A 23,637-nucleotide genomic window follows, 5' to 3' on the forward strand; every position below is an offset into this window, starting at 1 on the left:
ATAAAAACAAGATAAAAAAAAGAAGAACATTACAAATGGTGGAATGGTGCTCTGGCCTTCACAGCAAAAGTAGTTAAGTGGGAGTCGGGCGGTAGCACAGTGGGTTAAGTGCAGATGGCGCAAAGGGCAATGATCACAGATGGCGCAAAGGGCAATGACCGGCTTAAGAATCCTGGTTCCAGCCCCCCGGCTCCCCCACCAGCAGGGGAGTCGCTTCACAAGCGGTGAAGCAGGTCTGCAGGTGTCTATCTTTCTCTCCCCGTCTCCCCCTCCTCTCTCCATTTCTCTGTCCTAACAACGACATCAATAACAACAATAACTACAACAATAAAAAACAAGGGCAACAAAAGAGAATAAATATTTTTAAAGTAGTTTAGTGAATAAATTCATACACACATTATGAGTTATTTTTTTAAATATTTATTTATTTATCACCTTTTATTGCCCTTGTAGTTGTTATTGGATAGGACAGAGAGAAATGGAGAGAGGAGGGGAGACACAGATGGGGAGAGAAGGACAGACACCTGCAGACCTATTTCACCGCCTGTGAAGTGACTCCCCTGCAGGTGGGGAGCCGGGGGACTGAACAGGGATCCTTATGCCTGTCCTTGCACTTTGCGCCACTTGCGCTTAACCCACTGCGCTACAAACCGACTCCCATCATGAGTTATTACTAACAGGAAGGTTGTACCTACTCATAAAATGTTGAGGGCCATGATGAACAGGTTGAGAGCACTTTTAAGGGACAATGGATAGATGCTGAGGAAACGCAGAGGAGCACCTAGCCTGTTGTAACAGGATATCCTAAAAAAGAATCTACAGTTTTCTTTTAAATCTTTTAAGGAAATAAAAGGCATTTGTAGAGACAGAAAAACAAGTCCTATAAGGTGTATACTAATCTTTTCCGTTTTACTGCTGAGGGAACAGATATAGTCAATTAACTAATTGTAGACAACACGGAAATGGCTTTAAAGTCACAGAACTGTGAAGTGGCAGTCCTGGCATTTAGGACCCCAGTTACCTTTAAAGCCAGATGACAAGATCAAGAGGATCCATTAGAGAAAAAGAGTATTAAGAAATCATTGTTGGAAGGGGTCTCTTACATAAAAATGGCTATGAGGGAGGCAGGGAGAGGAGTAAGTCTTAACTCTGAAAGGGGTTCTGAGGGATGGGGAAAGGGCCTGGAGGAAGGCCATGGGTTTGAAGCATAGCTACAGGAATAGGAAGAAAACCAGGAAAAAGAACCCCAAGCCCACTTGATCTCTGAAGCGCCCACACGAGATTCTGCGAATGCTGTATGCGGAGCAGGGGAAGGCTCTGGTTCTAGGTGCTATGGAAATCAAGATCTACAAATTCCCTGCACAGAAGGGCCACCAAAACGTTCGTTTAGTGCACAAGAACAAAAAGTAATAATAATGACAATAATAAATCAAATGCCATTCCTCTATAGAATACCATACGAAAGCGTTCAAAGTTCATCCCAAGAAGATTGGTTTTGAGGGGGAGGGGCGGTCGAAAGAGCAAATCCTCCGTCTGCACGCCTCAACCTTCGCCGGGCCCCTCGGAACAGCAGAGAAGACACCGAGCACGAGCCCGCAGGCTGCACCCAAGGGTGCGGGGAATGCTACTACCTGCGGGCCCGGAGGTCGGACACGACCGCGGACTCCGGACTCAGTCGCTCTGTTTGAATCGTTGACTCCCGGGGGTTCACTGGTCTCGGTCCAGAACCACTGATCGTGCAGCCTCTATACCAACAGTCCCACCCGGACTAGACCACCGCAACACTTACCCGCCCGGCCTGGCCCAAACTAGCCCGGGTTGCTTCTGGACACCGAGGGCTCTCAGGCATCTCCACCAATACCACAACACAATAGGAACGCGGAGGCGGGACTGAACGCCTACAGCCAATTAGATGAGACGCAAAGCACGTTCCGGCGCACATAAGTAGTTCCCGCCTTAGGGTGGGGGACTAAAAAACACACAGTTGGCGCCAAATTCCCGCAGTCTTCAGCTGGGTTTAAGAAAAGGGGCGGAGCCTGAGCTGCGGAAGGAAAAGGGTGGGTCTTTCTCACGGAAAGGGTGGGACTTTTGACGGAAGGGGCGAGACTTTGCCGGAGCAGATGTACCTAGTGAAAGGGAAAGTATAGTAAAAGGAATGTGAGGGGATGGGGGTAGGCAGTTTAATAGTTATACAAAGAGACTTTCATGCCTGAGTCTCCTTCATTTAGTTCTTCTGCACAGCAAAAGAAGCCACCGCTCTTGGTGCGGGGTAGACAACATATGGTTATGCAAAGAGACTTTCATGCCTGAGGCTTCAATGTCCCAGGTTCAATCCCCCGCACCACCATAAACCAGAGCTGAGCAGTGCACTGATTAAAAAAAAAGAAAGAAAGAAACCAACACCCAAACAAGATACTCCTTACAGAAACAGGATAAGATCTGCCATACATCAGACAAGAGGCTAATAATATTTGTATATAATACAAGATGCTAATAATATTTGTATATAATACAAATAAAAGAGCTCACCAAACTCATCAATAACAACAACAACAACAAAAATGAAGTGAAGAAGGGGGTAAAATTACCCCACCCCAAAATGGGGACAGGATAGAAGAGAGCCAAAAGGCCAGTAAACATGAAAAATATGCTCCAAAATAAAGACAACAATGAGATACCACTCCTGTGAGAATGTCATACGTCAAAAAAACAAGCAGTAGGGCCAGGTGGTGGCACACCTGGTTGAGCGCACATGTTACTGCGTGCAAGGACCCAGGTTGGAGCCCCTGGTCCCCACCTGCAGGGGGAAAACTTCATGAGTGGTGAAGCAGTGCTGCAGGTGTCTCTGCCTCTCTATCCCTCCCTTCCCTCTCAATTTCTGACTGTCTCTATCCAAATAAATAAAGACAAAAAATAACAAATTAATAACAAAGATAAAATTTTAAAAAAAAACAGTAGCAGCAACAAATGCTGGAGAGGTTGTGGGAAGAAAGGAACCCTCCTGCACTGCTGGTGGGAATGTCAATTGGTCCAACCCCTGTGGAGAACTCTCAGAAGGCTAAAAGTGGCCCTTCCCTATGATCTTGCAATTGCTCTTCTGGGTATATATCCCAATGAATGAAACCAACCCATCCAAAAAGATTTGTGTATTAGCAGCACAATTTGTAATTGCCAACCCAGGTGTCCAACAACAGATGAATGGCTGAGCAAGTTGTGGTCTATATATACAATGGAATACTACCCAGCTATTTAAAATGGTGAATTTGGTAGTGGGTAACACAGCGGGTTAAGCGCACTTAGCGTGAAGCGCAAGGACCAGCGTAAGGATCCAGGTTCAAGCCCTCGGCTCCCCAGCTGCAGGGAAGTCGCTTCACAGGTGGTGAAGCAGATCTGCAGGTGTCTATCTTTCTCTCCCCCCTCTGTCTTCCCCTCCTCGCTCCATTTATCTCTGTCCTATCTAACAACAACATCAATAACAACAACAATAATAACTACAACAACAATAAAAAACAACAAGGGCAACAAAAGGGAAAATAAACTTTTTAAAAAATGGTGAATTCGGGCAGGGGTAGATAGCATAATGGTTATGCAAACAGGACTGTCGTGCCTGAGGCTTCAAAGTCCCAGGTTCAATCCCCTGCATCACCGTAAGCCAGAGCTGATCAGTGCTCTGGTTTAAAAACAAAAAATTGTGAATTCACCTTCCTCACCTCATCTTGGATGGAATTTGAATGAATCATGTTAAGTGAGATCAGCCAGAAAGAGAAGGATGAATATGGGATGATTTCACTCATACACAGGTGTCTCTCTATCTCTCTTTTCTCTCCATTTCTCTCTGTCTCTACCAAAATTAAGAAAAAATAACAAAAACAACAACAATAATAACTACAGTAAAACAACAAGGGCAACAAAAGTGAATAACTAAATAAATATATAAATAAATAAAAAATAAAAGTAAAATCCAAATGGATCAAGGACCTGGATGTTAGACCAGAAACTACTAAATATATAGAGGAAAATACTGGTAGAACTCTTTCCCATCTAAATATCAAGGGCATCTTTGATGATACAAACCCAATTGCAAGAAAGACTAAAACAAAAATAAACCAGTGGGACTATATCAAATTGCAAAGCTTCTGCACAGCAAAGGAAACCATCACTCAAACAAAGAGTCTCCTCACAAACTGGGAGAAGATCTTTATATGCCATATATCAGACAAGAGGCTAATAACCAAAATATATAAAGAGCTCACCAAACTTAGCAATAAAAAAGCAAATGACCTAATTCAAAAGTGGGTAGAAGATATAAACATAATATTCACTACAGAAGAGATACAAAAGGCCAACAGACATGAAAAATTGTTCCAAGTCACTGATTGTCAGAAAAATGCAAATAAAGACAACAGTGAGATACCACCTCACCCCTGTGAGAATCTCATATATCAGAAACAATAGCAACAAATGCTGGAGAGGTTGTGGGGACAAATGAACCCTCCTGCACTGGTAGTGGGAATGCCAATTGGTCCAATACCTGTGGAGAGCAGTCTGGAGAACCCTCACAAGGCTAGAAATGGGCCTTTCGTATGACCCAGTAATTCCTCTCCTAAGGATATCCAAAAAGATATGTGTACACGTGTGTTTATAGCCAAAAGCTAGAAGCAACCCAGGTGCCCAATAACAGATGAGTGGCTGAGAAAGTTGTGGTATATATACTTAATGGAATACTACTCAGCTATTAAGAATAATGAATCCGGAGTCATGCAGTAGCACAGCAGGTTAAGCGCATGTGGAACAAAGCACAAGGACCCAGAATGGAGCCCCGGCTCCCTACCTGTAGGGGAGTTGCTTCACAAGCAGTGAAGCTGGTCTACAGGTGTCTTTCTCTCCCCCTCTCTGTCTTCCCTTTCTCTTTCCATTTCTCTCTGTCCTATTTAACAACAACATCAATAATAACTACAACAACAATAAAAATCAAGGGCAACAAAAGGGAAAATAAATAAATATTTTAAAAAATAGGGAGTTGGGCCGGTAGCACAGCGGGTTAAGTACACTTGGCGTGAAGCGCAGAGACCGGTGCAAGGATCCCAGTTCCAGTCCCCAGTTCCCCACCTGCAGGGGAGTCGTTTCACAGGCGGTGAAGCAAGTCTGCAGGTGTCTTTCTCTCCCCCTCTCTGTCTTCCCTTTCTCTTTCCATTTCTCTCTGTCCTATCTAACAATCACGACAACAATAATAACTACAACAATACAAACAAGGGTAACAAAAGGAAAAATAAATAAACAAAAATTTTTTAAAAGTAAATTAAAAAAATAAATAAAAAAAGAATAATGAATCTACCTTCAACCCATCTTGGATGAAGCAGGAAGGAATTATGTTAAGTGAGATAAGCCAGAAAGAAAAGACAAAGATGAGTATGGGATGATCCCACTCAAAAACAGAAGCTGGGAAAGAAGAACAGAAAGGGAAATGCAAATCAGAATTTAACAGAATTTGGTGTATTGCACCAAACTAAAAAACTCTGGGGGTAGGTTGGGGAAGTGTAAGTTTTTCAACTCCACTGTAGAGGGGTGGGGATAGGGACACAGATCTTTGGTGGTGGGGATGGTGTTAATATTGTCTCCTATTGGGAGTCCAGGGGTAGTGCAGCAGGTTAAGCGCACATGGCACAGGGCGCAAAGCACAAGGACTGGCGGAAGGATCCCAGTTACAGCCCCTGGCTCCCCACCTGTAGGGGAATCTCTTCACAGGCAGTGAAGCAAGTGTACAGGTGTGGTGTCTATCTTTCTCTCCCCGTCTCTGTCTTCCCCTCCTCTCTCCATTTCTCTCTGTCCTATCTAACAACGACGACATCAATAACAACAATAATAACTACAACAGTAAAAAAGGGAAACAAAAGGGAAAACGAATAAATATTTAAAATTAAATAATAATAATTACAGTCTTCTGCCTTCTTTTTAAAATTTTCTTTATTTATCAGATAGAGACAGCCAGAAATTGAGAGGGAAGGGGAAGAGGAAGAGAAATAGAGAGAGACAGAGAGACACCTGAAGCCCTGCTTCACCACTTGCAAAGCTTTCCCCCTGCAGGTGGGGACCAGGGGCTTGAACCTGGGTACTTGTGCATTTTAACATGTGCTCTCAACCAAGTGCACCACCACCTGGCCCCCTCTACTGCCTTCTTAAATATAAGACAGCAAGGAACCTTTCCTCATTCTTTTTTTAAAAACATTTCTTTTTTTTTTTTTACTATTATCTTTATTTATTGGATAGAGACAGCCAGAAATCGAGAGGAAAGGGGAAGATAGAGAAAAAGAGAGACACCTGCAGTCCTGCTTCACCACCACTTCTGAAGCTTTCCTCCTGCAGGTGGGGACTTGGGCTTCATTCTTTTTTTTTTTTTTTTTAAGAGATGGCCTCACCATATTTATTTATTTATTTTTTAATTTCTTTATTGGTGGACTAATGTTTTACATTCAACAGTAAATACAATAGTTTGTACATGCATTTTTTTTTTTTTAACCAGAGCACTGCTCAGCTCTGGCTTATGGTGATGCAGGGAAAGAACCTGTGACTTTGGAGCCTCAGGCATGGAATCTATTTGCATAACCATTGTGCTACCTACCACCACCTGCTTCCTCATTCTTTTTTTTTTTTTTCATACAAGTCAGGAATTTATTTTCAATTTTTACAAAGTTCCTTTAATTTTACTTTTGGGGACCAAATACACCCCCCCCCCCAAATTCATGAACTAGGAGAGCAGTGGGGTACTGTGAGGCCCTGAGCTTGATCAGCTGTGGATCCCCATGATTTGTGTGAATGCCTCTCTGGAGGATGCAGAGTAGCCTTCCAGCATTTTCCTGGTCTCTTGGCATCTGCTACAAGGTTGAGGATGGTGTACTGGTCTGTCTGGTAAGGTCATTGCATCATTTGGTGGTCAGATCTCTCAGATGATGTACCAACACCACCTCTGGATGCTGGGCTGGTTGGTAACCTGGGCTTGGACAGAGGTCAGACATTCCATAAGGTCACTGTCACAGTCTAACAGTCACCTTCCCCTTGAATGGTGGGCCACCACTCTTCATCCAACAAGGATGAACACCAGTCTTCAGGTCACAGGGTCACCTCAAAATTTGAGGGCAGGCAGGAACTAAGGAAGAATAAGAGCTTTTTTACACAACAGGATTCAGGTCGCCAATAAACACACAGTAACAGACAGGGGTGCTGTGTTGAGTGTCAGACTGTCAATCACCCAGTGGCTCACAGGTCAGAGTAGTGGACGTAGACAAGCCTCTCTTCTCTCTGCCACCTAATGACACACTTGTGACACAGCAGTCACATCTGTAAAGCCTCTAGGAGCAGGTCTCATTCTTTATAAACCCGTATTTCTGTCAGTCTTGGAACCTCTAGGGCTTTGCTCATTTTCCTTCATGCTTCTCTTGATCCATACCACTTGATACTGCAACTGCTGATATCAACCAAATCAATGCAACCAGTGCACATCTTCCACTTTGGACTGTGTCCAGAGATGCCAGGCATGCAATGTCAACCCTTCAGCTTCAATACTCCAGTGAGACATTTCCTAACTCATAGGACTCCTTATTTCCATTTCAGGTAGTGTAATTCCTAACAAAGTTACAGAACCTGGAAATAGACCAGGGCCCATGAGATAAGGCACATGTGCACATGTGTCCATAAGTTGGGGTGAAATATATATACCTTAAAGTAAAAGGGTGCAATGGTCTACAGTAACTCAATAAGTACAGCAAGCAAGTAGGAAGATCTAAAAAAAAAAAAAAAAAAAAAAAGAGTGGTGTTGGACTGTCAAGCACGAGGTCCTGAATTCAATCCCTGGCAGCACATGTGCCAGAGTGATGTCTGGCTCTTTCTCTCTCTCTCTACTTTCTCCTTAATAAATAAATAAAATCTTTAAAAAAAAAACGAGAGAGAGACACCATAAGGTACTTATTCAAATATTTTCTACTTACACCTAGGTACCCTCCTCACCTACTCCCTATTTCACTTCCCTGAATCACTTCAGGTCCAGCTGTGTCAGATAAAGTAAGGACTACAAAAGCTGGATAAGGGCAAGAGACAAGCACACTTTAATGATGGCCATTTTGGTCACTACAAAGCCACTACATCATTGGGGGCCTAGTCAGGGAATCCTGGGATTCCCACATAGATATGATGGGCTTAGACCTCTAACAGATCGCTCTCTCCACTGTCACTGGTCATCTCCATCAGGAACAACATCATAAACCCTCTTGTGGCTCTCTACAGGACGTTGCCCTCAATGTAGAACAATAGTGGCAGAAATTACCCCACTCTCCAAAGGGAGTCTGCCACTTGAGGAAAATGGGTCCTGAAATGAGTGCAGCCTAGAATATTCCTAGCTATGACCATGGAAAGTGAGATCAGACTGACAGGGATGCAGAAGTTACACAGGCTCCTATGCTAAATATGAATACGCATGGGCCTGAAGTCAGTTCTATGGGGTTTACAGTTAATGGTATTTGTATATTTCTCCCATATTTGGAAGCTTCTCTCTGTCCTTATCCAGTATATATATATATATATATATATATATATATATATATATATATATATATTCCCTTTTGTTGCTTTTTTTTTAATTTGGGTAACAACCTTTTTTTTTTTTAAGATTTTTTTTTTTTTTTTTTTTTTTTTACTTATTTATGAGAAAGACAGAAGGAGAGGGAAAGAACCAGACATCACTCTGGCTCATGTGCTGCCAGGGATCGAACTCGGGACCTCATGCTTGAGAGTCCAAAGCTTTATCACTGCACCACCTCCCAGACCACGGGTAACTTAAACTTTTATTGAAAACAAAGTATTATGGAAAGAGAAAGAGGTAGAGAAAGAAAGAAAGAAAGAAAGAAAGAAAGAAAGAAAGAAAGAAAGAAAGAGAGAGAAAGGGGACTGAGAACTGACTTATATGTTGCTCACATGGTAGTCCCGGGGGAAAAAGAGCACCCTGTTGTTTTTTTTATTGTTGTTGTAGTTATTGTTGTTGATGATGTTGTCGTTGTTAGATAGGACAGAGAGAAATGGAGAGAGGAGGGGAAGACAGAGAGGGGGAGAGAAAGACAGACACCTGCAGACCTGCTTCACCATCTGTGAAGCGACTGCCCTGCAGGTGGGGATTCTTATACCTGTCCTTGCACTTCATGCCACGTGCATTTAACCGGAGGCACTACCACCAGACTCCCCTTATCCAGCTTTCTAAGTCCTATCCTCAACTCTGACACCTCTCAGACAAAACTCTTAGCCCACCAAATATATATATATATATATATATATATATTTGGCGAAAAAGTAACTTCCTAGGGATGGATCATTTCCCCTCTATTATTCTATACTCTCAGATAATCCTCTCAGTTCTCCTAGAAATTAGGGCTGGGGGGGTGGACAGCATAACGTTTATTATTTAAAAGACTTTCATGCCTCAGGCTCAAAAGTCCCAGGTTCAAAGCCTAGCACCATTATAAATCAGAGCTGAGGGAGGTCGGGCTGTAGCTCAGCGGGTTAAGTACACGTGGTGTGAAACTCCAGGAATGGTGTAAGGATCCCGGTTTGAGCCGCCGGCTCCCCACCAGCAGGGAGGCTGCTTTACAAGCGGTGAAGCAGGTTTGCAGGTGTCTATCTTTCTTTCTTTCTTTTTTTTTTTTTTACCAGAGCACTGCTCAACTCTGGTTTATGGTGGTGCAGGGGATTGAACCTGGATTTTGGAGCCTCAGGCATGAGAGTCTCTTTGCATAACCATTATGCTATCTACCCCTGCCCAGGTGTCTTTCTTTCCCCATCTCTGTCTTCCCCTCTTGTCTCCTTTTCTCTCTGTTCTATCTGGCAACAACAACATTAATAACAACAATAATAATAACCACAACAATGATTATAATAACAAGGGCAATAGATAAGGAAAATAGACATGTGCATTCCTCAGCTTCGTGACATGTGACCCGCCGGCCCCCCTTGAGTCAGTACAGCGGGGAGCGGCTGTCATGGTCAGGTACCTGGCCCAGGTCATCATGATGGGGGCACAGGTGGTGGGCAGGGCTTTTGCACGCGCGCCCTGCTGGAGGAGTTTGCAGCCAGCCGGGCAGCAGCTGACGCCCGGGCCGCGCCACACACCAGTCTGCAGCCGCCTCCAACCTCACTGGACTCAGTCTCCAGGAGGCCCAGCAGATTCTCAATGTCTCCAAGCTGAACCCCGAGGAGAACCAAAAGAACTATGAACACCTGTTCAAGGTGAACGACAAGTCAGTAGGTGGCTCCTTCTACCTGCTATCAAAGGTGGTCCGGGCAAAGGAGCGCCTGGACGAGGAGCTAAGGATGCAGGCCCAGGAGGACAAAGGGAAAGAACCCAAAATGTGAAGTGGGCTCCTCCTACCACCCCCACCCCTAATTTATAGCTCGCTAATAAATGCCATTCCCCCCAAAGGAAAATAAATAAATTAATAAATAAAAATAAATAAATAAATAAAATTTCCCTTTTTGTTGCCCTTGTTGTTATTAGTATTGTTACTGCTGTCTTTGTTGGATAGGACAGAGAGAAATGGAGAGAGGAGGGGAAGACAGAGGGGAAGAGAAAGATAGACATCTGCAGACTTGCTTCACCTCTCATGAAGGGACCCCATGCAGGTGGGGAGCCAGGGGATCAACTGGGACCCTTATGCTGGTCCTTGTGATTTGCATCATGTGCACTTAACCCGCTGTGCTACCACCCAAATAAAATCTTTTTTTAAAAGTAATCAAACCCTAGGAAAAAAATTGAAATTCTTATCTATGCATATACATATATATTATTTCTTTTTTTTTTCTTTCTTTCTTTTATTATTTTTTTTACCAGAGCATTGCTCAGCTCTGGCTTATGGTGGTGTGGGGGATTGAATTTGGAACTTTGGAGCCTCAGGCATGAGAGTCTCTTTGCATAATCAATATGCTATCTACCCTCCGCCCCATTACTTATTTTTTTAACAGAGCATTACTCAGCTATGGCTTTTGGTAGTGCAGTGACCAGAAGCTTTTGCATGCAAGTCCAACTGCTGTGCTATCACCATGGGTGGAAAGATCCTGGTTTGAGCCCCCGGCTCCCCACCTGCAGAGGAGTCACTTCACAGGCGGTGAAGCAGGTCTGCAGGTGTCTATCTTTCTCTCCTTTTATCTTCTTTTTTTTTTATCTTCTCCTCTTCTCTCCATTTCTGTCTGACCTATCCAACAATGATGACATCAATAACAACAACAATAATAACTACAACAATAAAACAACAAGGGCAACAAAAGGGAAATAAATAAATTTGAAGAAAAAAAAAGGGGAGTAGGGATGGAGCAACAGTATAATGATTATGCAGAGTTTTTCATGCCTGAGATTCTCAGGTCCAAGGTTTAATTCCCATCATTACCATAAGCCAAATTTGAGCATGGTTCGGAATTAAAAAATTAAAAAATTAAGGGGGCCAGGTGGTGGCGCAACTGGTTGAATGCACGTTACAATGTGCAAGAACCCAGATTCTACTTAGGGGAAAGCACTGTGAGTGGTAAAGCAGGGCTGCAGGTATCTCACTGTCTCTGTCTCTCTCCCTTTCTCCCTCTCCATCATCCCCTTCTGTCAGTCACAGTTCAGTGTGCCAGTATGCCCGGCTAGCTTCGGGGGCGGGAGACAGAGACCAGGGACACACGGTTGAGCGGAGAAGCAGTATTTCTTTATTCACCAGCAACTGGTTCAAAAAACTAATCTAATCTAATCTAATCACAACCCAAATCTGTCTTGCATCTTTCTCCTCCCGCAGCAGCATCAGGAACCCAGGAAGTATGTAGGATAGGGGACGGGGAGAAGGAAGAAGCAGGAAACTAGCAAGGACTAAACCAAAATTTCCCGGAGGCAGGGAGAATGAGACCAAACCAATGTAACAGAATGACCATGTAAATAGACCACAATGTCAAGCAGTGTAACAGAAGGGATCCCAGAAGCAGAACTAGAAGCATACCATCACCCTTCCCTCCTGATTTCTGGCTGTCTCTACCCAATAAATAAATAAATATGATAATTTATTTTTAATTAGCAGCTAGGGAGGTGACTCAGTGACTTGGGTATTGAACTTGGGAGCGTGGAGTTCTGAGTTTAATGCCCAGCACCACATGTGCTAGGGTGGTGTTCTGGTTCTCATTCTTTTTCTTGTACTAATCTTAAAAAAAAAAAAAAAGGCACAAAGAGTGGTCCAGGAAATGGTGCAGTGGATAAAGCACTGGATTCTCAAGTATGAGGTCCTGAGTTCTTTTTTCTTAAAGATTTTATTTATTTATTTGTGAGAAAGATAGGAGAGAGAAAAAGAACCAGACATCATTCTGGCATATGTGCTGCCAGGGATTGAACTCAAGACCTTATGCTTGTGAGTCCAGTAGTTTATCCACTATGCCACCTCCTGGACCACTAAATATAATCTTTTGTTTTTAATTTTTTAATTATTATCTTTATTTTTTCTTTTTTAAAATTTTTATTTATAAAAGGGATACACCAACAAAAAACATAGGATAAGAGGGGCACAACTCCACACAATTCCCACCTCCAAAACTTTGTATCCCATCCCCTCCCCTGATAGCTTTCCTATTCTTTATCCCTCTGGGAATATGGACCCAGGGTCATTATGGGGTGCAGAAAGTGGAAGGTCTGGCTGCTATAACTGTTTCCCTGATGAAGACAGGAATTGGCAGGTCGATCCATACTCACACCCTGTCTCTCTGTTTCCCTAGTAGGGCAGGTACTGAAGAAGTGGGGCTCCAGGACATATTGGTGAGGTTGTTTTGCCCAGGGAAGTTAGGTTGCCATCATGTTAGCATCTGGAACCTGGTGGCCTTTTTGGATGATGATCTGGTTGTTTTATTTATTCCATACTTCCCTACTAGGCCCACTTGTGAAGGGTCGATCCTTCCTGGTGACACTTGTTGGAGTGGAGAGAGGTATTCCCCCTGTTATAACAACTTCTCTGTCACGCAACCAGAGAAGCAGCAAGAACGATCATTTCATGCAGCCTTTGATTCTCTCTGCCAGGTACTGTGTGTCCGTACAGCCTGGACCCCAGTGTGAAGAGCTGAGCCATAGCTCACCCACCTACCACCTACTTTTTTTTCTTTTAATTTTACATAAACACCACTCCCACCACCAAAAGACTGTGTCCTGTGTCCCCCACCCACCTCACCCCTGCTCCATGAAGCTGAACATTCACCCTCACCCTCCCTCCACCTAAGGTTTTTTCTTTGGTGCCCTACTCCAAATTCAGTCAACTCCTGCTTTGAATTTCCCTTTCTGTTCTTCTTTCTCAACTTCTATTTATTAGTGGTATCATCCCATACTTGTTTTTATCTTTCTTGAGAGCTTGTTTGGAGGTTCTAGCAGGGGAGCACAGCTACTCGTACACCCTCGACCTAAGACTGGTCCGTCTCTATTCGGGGAAGGCCGTCCTCTCAGACCGAGAGCGCAGCTTTGGGAGGGACGCACATGGAGCAGTGAGGGAAGAAGGGGACACCCGCCTAGCCAGCCAGATCAGCTGAATCAACCCTGGCAATCAGTGGGGTGACAGATGTCGCAGCCAGATCGCCCTCACATCCTGTCTTTATCTTTCTGAACATGATTTCTTCTAGCTCCATCCATGATGGGTCAGAGAAGGTGGGTTCATTGTTCTTAATAGCTGCATAGTATTCCATTGTGTGTGTATATATATATATATATATATCACCCACCTATTAATAATATGCAGCATAAGCAAGAAGCTTTTGATTTAGAAACCACTAAGACTTGAGGATTGTTACCAGAGCAACACAGGCCAGGGAGTAGCAAACTTTTTTCTTTTTTTTTTTGCAGAGGAAGAAATAAGTTGTTGAGGTATTCCAAGTTATACTCTAGAAATATGTTGTTGATCATCCAGGCAGAAAATCAATAAAGATAAGGGAGCTAAATGAAGAGATAGATAAACTAGAACTATTGGACATTTTCAGAGTCATTCATCCCAAGAAACTGGAATACACATTTTACTCAAATCCACATGGATCATTCTCAAGGATAGATCATATGTTAGGCCACAAAGACAGCATCAGCCAATTCAAGAGCATTGAAATCATCCCAAGCATCTTCTCAGACCACAGTGGAATTAAACTAACACTTAACAATCAACAAAAGATTAGTAACAGTCCCAAAATGTGGAAGCTCAACAGTACACTTCTTAACAACTTCTGGGTCAAAGAGGAAATCAAGGAAGAAATCAAAATATTTTGAGGTTTCAATGAAAATGAAGACACAAGCTATCAAAATATTTGGGACACAGCTAAAGCAGTCCTAAGAGGGAAGTTCATAGCTATACAAGCACACATTAGGAAACAAGAAAAAGCACAAATAAACAGCCTGATTGCACAACTTAAAGACCTAGAAGAAGAACAACAAGGAATGCTAAAGCAACCAGAAGGTCAGAAATCACTAAAGTTAGGGCAGAAATAAATAACATTGAGAATAGGAAAACCGGGAGTCAGGCTGTAGCACAGTGGGTTAAGCGCAGGTGGCGCTAAGCTCAAGGACCGGCATCAGGATCCCGGTTCGAGCCCCTGGCTCCCCACCTGCAGGCAGGTCCCTTTACAGGCGGTGAAGCAGGTCTGTCTTTCTCTCCCACTCTGTCTTCCCCTCCTCTCTCCATTTCTCTCTGTCCTATCCAACAACAACGACATCAATAATAACTACAACAATAAAAAAACAAGGGTAACAAAAGGGAATAAATAAATAAAATTAAATTAAAAAAAAAGAGTTTAAAAAAAATTTAAAAAAAAGAATAGGAAAACCATACAAAAGATCAACGGAAGTAAATGTTGGTTCTTCGAAAGAGTAAACAAAATCGACAAACCTTTAGCCAGACTCACAAAACAAAAAAGGGAGAAGACCCAAATAAATTGGATAGTAAATGAAAGAGGAGATATCACAACAGACACCGCAGAAATTGAACATATCATGTGAGGCTTCTATGAACAACTATATGCCACCAAGCTAGAGAACCTGGAAGAAATGGACGATTTCCTAGATACCTACCAACTTCCAAAACTAAGTAAAGAGGAAGTGGATAACATGAACAGGCCCATCACAGCTAATGAACTTGAAACAGTTATCAAAAATCTTCCCAAAAATAAAAGTCCTGGACCATATGGTTTTACAAATGAATTCTACAAAACCTTCCAAGAAGAACTAATACCTCTACTTTTAAAAGTCTTCCTGAAGATTGAAGACACTAGAATACTCCCTGCCAGCTTCTATGAAGCCAACATCACCCTGATACCAAAAGCAGACAGGGACACAACCAAAAAAGAAAACTAGACAAAAATCTCTGATGAACATAGATGTGAAAATATTGAACAAAATTCTAGCCAACCGGATACAGCAGTATATCAAAAAGATTGTTCATCATGACCAAGTGGGGTTTATCCCAGGCATGCAAGGTTGGTTTAATATACGTAAATCAATCAATGTGATCCACCACATCAACAAAAGCAAGACCAAAAACCACATGGTCATATCAATAGATGCAGAGAGAGCTTTGACAAAATACAACATCCATTTATGATCAAAACACTACAAAAAATGGGAATAGATGGAAAACTCCTGAAGATAGTGGAGTCTATATATAGCAAACCTACAGCCAACATCATACTCAATGGTGAAAAACTGGAAGCATTTTCCCTCAGATCAGGTACTAGACAGGGCTGCCCACTATCACCATTACTATTCAACATAGTGTTGGAAGTTCTTGCCATAGCAATCAGGCAGGAGCAAGGAATTAAAGGCATACAGATTGGAAGAGAAGAAGTCAATCTCTCCTTATTTGCAGATGACATGATAGTATACATGGAGAAACCTAAGGAATCCAGCAAGAAGCTTTTGTAAATCATCAGGCAATACAGTAAGGTGTCAGGCTACAAAATTAACATTCAAAAGTCAGTGGCATTCCTCTATACAAACACTAAGTTAGAAGAAATTGAAATCCAGAAATCAATTCCTTTTACTATAGCAACAAAAACAATAAAATATCTAGGAGTAAACCTTACCAAAGAAATGAAAGACTGGTATACTGAAAATTATGAATCACTACCCAAGGAAATTGAAAAAGACACAAAGAAGTGGAAAGGTATTCCATGTTCACGGGTTGGAAGAATTAACATCATAAAAATAAGTATATTACCCAGAGTCATCTACAAATTTAATGCTATCCCCATCAAAATCCCAAGCATATTTTTTAGGAGAATAGAAAAAATGCTACAAATGTTTATCTGGAACCAGAAAAGACCTAGAATTGCCAAAACAATCTTGAGAAAAAAGAACAGAACCGGAGGCATCACACTCCCAGATCTCAAACTGTATTATAGGGCCATTGTCATAAAAACTGCTTGGTACTGGAACATGAACAGACACACTGACCAGTGGAATAGAATTGAGAGTCCATAAATGAGGCCCCACACCTATGGACATCTAATCTTTGACAAAGGGGCCCAGACTATTCCATGGGGAAAGCAGAGTCTTTTCAACAAATGGTGTTGGAAACAATGGGTTGAAACATGCAGAAGAATGAAACTGAATCACTGTATTTCACCAAATACAAAAGTAAATTCCAAGTGGATCAAGGACTTGGATGTTAGACCACAAACTATCAGATACTTAGAGGAAAATATTGGCAGAACTTTTTTCCACATAAATTTTAAAGACATTTTCATTTTGTTTTCATTTTCATTTTCATTTGTTTTCATTTTAAAGACATTTTCATTTTGTTTTCATTTTCATTTTCATTTGTTGTCTTGTTGTTGAGTCTGGCAAGCTCTTTATATATGTTGGTTATTAAACACTTATCTGATGTATGGCATGTAAAGATCTTCTCCCATTCTGTGAGGGGTCTCTTGGTTTGGGTAGTGGTTTCTTTTGCTGTGAAGAAGCTTTTTAATTTGATGTAGTCCCATAGGTTTATACTTGCCTTAGTCTTCCTTGTAATTGGATTCGTTTCATTGAAGATGTCTTTAAAATTTATGCGGAAAAGAGTTCTGCCAATATTTTCCTCTAAGTATCTGATAGTTTGTGTTCTAACATCCAAGTCCTTGATCCACTTGGAATTTACTTTTGTATTTGGTGAAATACAGTGATTCAGTTTCATTCTTCTGCATGTTTCAACCCATTGTTTCCAACACCATTTGTTGAAGAGACTCTCCTTTCCCCATGTAATAGTCTGGGCCCCTTTGTTAAAGATTAGATGTCCATAGGTGTGGGGCTGTTGTTGTGGCGGTCTGGTGTCGGGCTGCACTGCAGAGAAGAGAACGGACATCCAGAGCAAAGGGGTACACAAATCTTTATTATAGGATGGGGGGGGTTTGGTTCAGACCATGTGGAGCCAGCCGGCAATGGCCGTCCCCACTACCTGACCACGGGGGGAGAGCAGGGAGCGAGACCTCAGAGAGGGAGAGCTGAGAGCCCAGAGAGAAAGGGAGGGGTGAGGGGGCTTTTTATAGGGCGACAACCAGGGGTGACGTGTAGGGCCAGGATTGGTTGTAGGGGGCACTGCTAGGATTTCGCGGGGCGTAGTAAAACCTGGGGGCGGAGACTGCATCAGAATAACTCCTCAGGAACATCTCCTCCTATCCCTTTATATCTAAATGGACACAGTAAAGAAAAATGGAATGGAGCAGGCTTAAATGTTTTAGAGGAATGCCATGCTCAGGTGGGAAGATGTAGGACTTTCTGTGGAGGAGGGAAGGCTTAAATGGCTGCGAACCTTGTGAGATTTATGTGTCCTCCTGTGCTCAACCCCTCTTTAGAGAGAGAGAGACTTACCTGGAGAGACTCATCTCATAGGTTTAAGCGCAGCCTGCTCAACCATCTCTTCACAATATCTCTACATCTTTTCTATCTTTCTATCTAGTAATTGCATAAGATGTACAAAGTCTGTAAAAGACTATCATGGGGCAGAAACCTTTTGGGCATAAGCCTAAATGATATAACAAAATAGGAAGGGACAAGTAGGGGAATAGTAAAAGCCAGTGTGGTGTGAAGGGAAGGATTGGTGTGTAAAGGAACGTTCCCTGCTTGGGTGGGGAAAGGGGCAAGGGTACATAATGAGGGGGGGGGCGGGAGGCATGACCCACCAAACAGAGGGGCTTTTTGGCATTGTATAGTCCTCAAGGCAACAGTCTGTAAAGTCTATGAATTACTCAGGATCAGTCTATGAAAAACCAGCAGCGTGAAGGGAAATAAACTGCTTCAAAATTGTGTAAAATGTATATAGGGTATGTCAGAAAGTCCGATACAAGTCTCAGTCCGAAGTAGATGGCTAGGGGAAGAATTGGCAGGGGATGCAACGCTGCATGAGGGAGGTCAGCCGCTGGAATGTTGCTTTTCTGTAGATAGCCAGCTGGAACTGCCAACACGTGACAAGCAGGTCAGAAGCAGGAACGGTAACCAGGCATGAAGAAAGTTCTGTCCTTGGAGTCTGTGTATCAGGTTCTTCAGATCGCGTTGAGTGACATCTAGGGTTTCGGGGGGTGTGCCACAGTAATCGTGTGGGTGAAGTCAGGGTGTGCAGGGGTTCAGATGGTTTTTCTGGGATTCCTGTGAAAGAAACACAAACAATCTGCTTCTCGTGGTTAATTTGAACTTGTAACAAGTTATAGGTTTGTTATAGTTGATACCTCGATGATTATAATTGGTTTAGAATCTCTTTATGATTTTATTTAAAGGTCATCTAATGTGACCTCCTGTAGCAGCCTCTACCGCAAGATCTTGAGACCAATTTTAGCTAAAATATGTATTTTAAACAGACTCAAATTGCTTAGAGAGTTAACGCATATTCGTGACAATGATTTTAATGTTTACAGTGCCAGATTGATGCCAGATCTGTTGTGGATTAATTTCCAAAAGATAGTTTACAGGGCACCTTTGGGGGCCCTTCAAAAGTGTCCTGTATATAAAATTTATATAGTTTAGTTTTGGGAATGAATAGTCACGTTGAACATTTAGACTTTTACCTAAATAGTAAGTTACCTTAACAAATTAATTTTTACCTTGTCTGGTAAAAGTGTAGCTGTAGGGTTACACTTTTGACCGTTAAGTTAGTGTTACCAAACTTGAGACATACCCATAAACAAACTGGAGGAAAAAGAACTTTTGTTATAAAAACACATTATTTAAAAACAAATTTAAATCTGTCATTAGTCACACAGTTTAAGACTAAACACTTACATATATACCAAAACTATATATAAAATTCAAAAGAGGGAGAAAGAAAAATTTTTGGAATGTTTCTGGACGTCTCCAGAAACTTTGGCTGCGTCCAGCATTTTTATATAAAGCCAATTACCTTTTAGAGTACTCTAAGCAGATGGGTCATGCAAAAAAAAAGTTTTTTTTTTTTTTTTTTGTCATTCAACACACTCACTCACAAAAACAACTGGCCAGTTATAACATAAGACATACAGGGAAAGGGTAGGAGAGAGGTCTCTGTGAGCCAGATTTTGTAGGTTCTGCCATGTCGTATTACGGGTCCTGGGATGTATCCTGCATCTGGTCCTCTTGTAATATTTCTTGTTCTTCAGGAATAACAGCGCCATCCTGCGGGTATTGTCAGACATGGTGGGCAGGAACCCAGACAGGTTTAGAGAAATTTTGAGGGAAAATGCATGCGAAACCCCTTCCCATGGTCAATAATGGGTCAGGCCCTTTCCAAATTTTATCGAGTGGGTCTCTCAATTTGACCTTAATAGATGGGAGGGTAGATGGTGTTTGCCAGTGAAGAATAATAGGGGGTAAGGCCGAGTTATTGTAAATATTAAAGAGATTTAACGTAATTAAGGCTTTTGTTAGCTGGATATTGGGGGGATATGTTCTTCCTTTATCTTTATTTAGTTGAGCCTTCAGAGTTTGATGGGCCCTCTCGACAATGCCTTGTCCCTGTGGATTGTAGGGAATGCCCGTGGTATGAGTAATATTCCAGAGGGAACAAAAATCTTTAAATTGTTTGTTTGTAAACATAGGTGCATTGTCTGTTTTCAAAAATAATGGGACCCCCATAACAGCAAAACAAGAGAGCATATGGCTTACAAGCTTTTTAGCACTTTCTCCTGTCTGAGCTGTAGCCCCCATAAATTTAGAAAAGGTATCAATTGAGACAAACACATATTTTTGTTTGCCAAAGTTTGGTATGTGGGTGACATCAATTTGCCATATAGCATTAGCTTTTAAACCTCGGGGGTTAACCCCAAGGGTCTGGATAGCAGGTGTCTTTATGAGACTTGCACAAGAAGAGCATGTAGCGAGGATATGTTTTAACTGTGGTACAGGAACATCAGGGAATCGAGCTCGAAGGCCTTTAAGATTAACATGGGTTAGAGAATGAAAATTAGCAGGATCAAAGACAGAGACTGGGAAAGTTCCTGTGGAGGCAAGACGGTCAACTGCGGCATTCCCTTCGGACAGGGAACCAGGAAGAGGGCTGTGGGAACGAAGGTGTTGAATATACAGTGGTTGGGTTCGAGAACAGAGCATAGAGGCGATCTGAATCAAGAGAGGGGAAAGTGGGTTGTCATCAATTTTCACATAAGAACGAGCAAGCCATGGAAGTAAGTTAACAGTATACACACTGTCAGAAAAAAGGTTGAAGGATTCTGGTACAGCTTTTAGTGCAAGGAAAACAGCATAAAGTTCTTTGTACTGAGGGGAATTATCAGGAAGCTCAGTAAAGAGAGGTTTAGGAGATTGTTTGTCTGGGTAATATATAAGGGCAGCAGCTCCCCTTTTTCCGCCATCAGTAAAGATTGTAGGAGCAGAGGGAATGGGATCCTGAGAGAAAAGTTTAGGTGCTAGTAGAGGCAGAAGAGGTAAAGAAGCTATCAATTTATTAGAAGGAAAATGGTTATCTATTTGTCCTGGAAACCCCACGAAGCTTATGGCAAAGCGGGAATGATGGCGTATAAGCCACTCTGTATCTGTGAGAGAAAAGGGCAGAATGATTAAATCCGGTTCTTTCCCTAAGACCTGCACAGACCTATTTCTCCCTTGGCAAACCATGAATGCTAACGCGTCTATCCCAGTGAGGAGTCTTGGAGCTCCTCCTACTGGCGTGTGAAGCCATTCGAGAACCCCATGGTCTTGCCACAGTGCCCCTACTACTGTGGGGGTGGAGTTGAAGATTAGAAGGTTTACCGGAGAGGAGGGGGAGAATCGAACAAGGTGCATGTCCTGGAGGGCCTGGTTAACCCTTTCCAGTGCCAAGGAGGCCTCAGGAGTTAACTTACGTTTTGAAGAGGGCTGTTTGTTTTTTTTCAACAGGTCAAACAGTGGTTGGAGGCAGCTTGTGGGCAGATAGAGATACTGCCTAAGCCAATTTAAATTTCCTAGAAAACTTTGTAAAGAAGCAGGAGTAAGGTTAGAAGGGAAGGTAACATTAGGTTTTAAGGGACGAATTTGAGTTAGAGAAATCTCTGAACCTAGGAAGGATATTGGAGGGATTAGCTGTATCTTCTCAGGGGCTACATTAAGGCCGCTTTTCTTTAATGCAGGAATGAGAAAATCATGTAAGGCATAGAGATCTGTATCTGATTTTCCCCATATTAAAATATCATCTGTATAATGAAAAATATTAAGGCCCTTATGTATATATGGGACAAGAGCAGATTTAACAGCCTCCTGACAAATTGTAGGACTATTGGCCATACCCTGGGGCAGCACCACCAATTCAAATCTACCAGCAGGGCTGGCGTTATTAATAGACGGAACAGAGAAGGCAAAACGTTTACAATCTCGCGGATGCAAGGGGATAGAGAAAAAACAATCTTGTATATCAATAGCTATGATTGGAATTCCCGTGGGAATTGCAGAAGCAAGAGGCAAACCCCTTTGGGGGGAGCCCCAGACCTGCATGGTTTTATTTACTGCACGGAGATCTTGAAGGAGGTGCCATTTTCCCGAGCGTTTTTTAATCACAAAGACAGTAGTATTCTATGGGCTTCGAGAATGATGAATGTGTCCCAAGGACAACTGCTCTCGGATGAGCTCTTTTAAAATTTTTAGCTTATCCCTAGGTAAAGGCCACTGTTCCACCCAGACAGGCTCATTAGAAAGCCAGCTTAAGCGGGGTGTTTGGCTACGAACCGTGGCATTTAGTATTGGGGGTGCTGAATAAGCCTGGTATCATGGGAACAAGTTTTACGCTCTGCAGAGGCGTCTGTGGATATCCTAACATCAAGACATTCCAGAAGATCCCTGCCCAGTAAGTTGTTGCTAATATTAGCTACCAAAGGGCGGAAGTGTCCGGTAGAACCTTCTGGGTCTTCTCACATGAGCGAGTCTCGTGTGCAAAATGCTCTGGTCATCCCTCCTATTCCATGTAAACTGGGTCCAGGGATAAGTTCCCAATCTTGGGGAACCTTTTCTTGCCTTAAAATCGTCTTTGCTGCCCCCGTGTCAATCAAAAATTTAAAAGGAATATTGCCAATCTTTACTGTCATAGAAGGGTGGCCCCGTTCTAAAACAGGAGTGGTCCACAAAATTTCAGGCCCCGAATTTGTACCATTCAGGGGCGAACCATCTTTATGAAATTGGGACCAACAATCTCTCTTCTAATGAAACCCCTTACGACATTTTGGACAAACAGTATGTGGTCTCTGGCTCCCTGACTGAAAGTGGGGTTGCTCTGGCTGGAGGCGTGGTTTCCCTGACTGGAGGCGTGGTCGCAACTTATCAGGACATTGGTTACGCCAATGTCCTTGGCGACCGCACTGAAAGCAGGCCCCGTTTTGCTTACGTGGGGCAACTGCATAGACATGTGTCGTAGCGGGTGCCCCATAATTGCCTGATGTAAGTTCCTGTGTCGCTAGAATCCAATTATCTGGGTGTAGGCATTTAAGATTAAGGCATACCTGACGGAATTGTGGTGTCATGCCTTCCCAGACAATAGAACACAGGAGTAGTGTGTGGACATCAGGATTATAAACCTTTCTCTCTAAGCTTCTCTTCACCCTTGAGATGAAGCTCACAATGATTCATCAGAGCCTTGGTGAAAAGAGTTAATGGGAGCTGACGAATCTACATTCGGTGGGGTCACCTTTTCCCATGCTTGTGTTGCACAGATGCGTACCTGTTCAAAATAACCGGTTGGAAACCTGGCTTCTGCCTGCTGAGCTCCAGATTCATAAGCTCCTGCTCCAAACAAAGCATCAGAATTCCATTCTACCTGTTTGTTACTATTTTCCTACGATTGTCTAGAGCACTCATCGTGGAAGCATGCCTGCCACTGAAGATAGAGTGGGTCTGGGAGTGCAGCACGAGCCAGATCTTTCCAGTCTTGTGGTGTATTTAGATGCTGGTAAAAACTCCTTAAGATGGACTTGGTCCATGGAGAATGCATTCCTTCCTCCCTGACAACTTTTTTGAGTGTTCCAAAGTCTTTAGAGGAATATGGCTGCCACAGCTGAGGGTTTTGTTTAGAAGGGGCCAAGTGTACCGGGAATGTGTGGATTTGGTCCGATGGCACGGGAGAGGGAGCTAAAGAAGTGGATAGTGTCGTAGAAACTGCTGTAGTGGCTGCAGGGGAGACTAAACGCATATCTACAGGG

General features: G+C 42.8%; 1 protein-coding gene, 1 non-coding gene and 1 pseudogene across 5 annotated transcripts in view; 1 reads left to right on the top strand and 2 right to left on the bottom strand.

The window, feature by feature from the left end:
* The window catches only part of CASP8AP2 (caspase 8 associated protein 2), a 142,780-nt gene that overhangs the window by 66,440 nt on the left and 52,703 nt on the right, over positions 1 to 23,637 (bottom strand). Inside the window, exon 1 of one of the 4 annotated variants that reach the window (XM_060205484.1) lies at positions 1,790 to 1,955. The exons of 1 other annotated variant lie outside the window; for it this stretch is intronic. The gene's annotated coding sequence lies outside the window, so the exon portion shown is untranslated. Of the gene's footprint in view, positions 1 to 1,631; positions 1,761 to 1,789; positions 1,957 to 23,637 lie in introns of those variants that run through there. 2 more of the 4 variants (XM_060205485.1, XM_007530628.3) reach the window with 2 other exon arrangements.
* On the bottom strand, positions 7,227 to 7,357 carry LOC132532585 (small nucleolar RNA SNORA17). The gene has a single exon (XR_009544521.1). It is a non-coding gene; the product is annotated as a small nucleolar RNA SNORA17 (small nucleolar RNA).
* LOC103120254 (mitochondrial import inner membrane translocase subunit TIM16-like) lies at positions 10,020 to 10,398 on the top strand (annotated as a pseudogene).

Source organism: Erinaceus europaeus, chromosome 13 (assembly GCF_950295315.1).
Source record: "Erinaceus europaeus chromosome 13, mEriEur2.1, whole genome shotgun sequence".
NCBI classification, from domain to species: Eukaryota; Metazoa; Chordata; class Mammalia; order Eulipotyphla; family Erinaceidae; genus Erinaceus; species Erinaceus europaeus.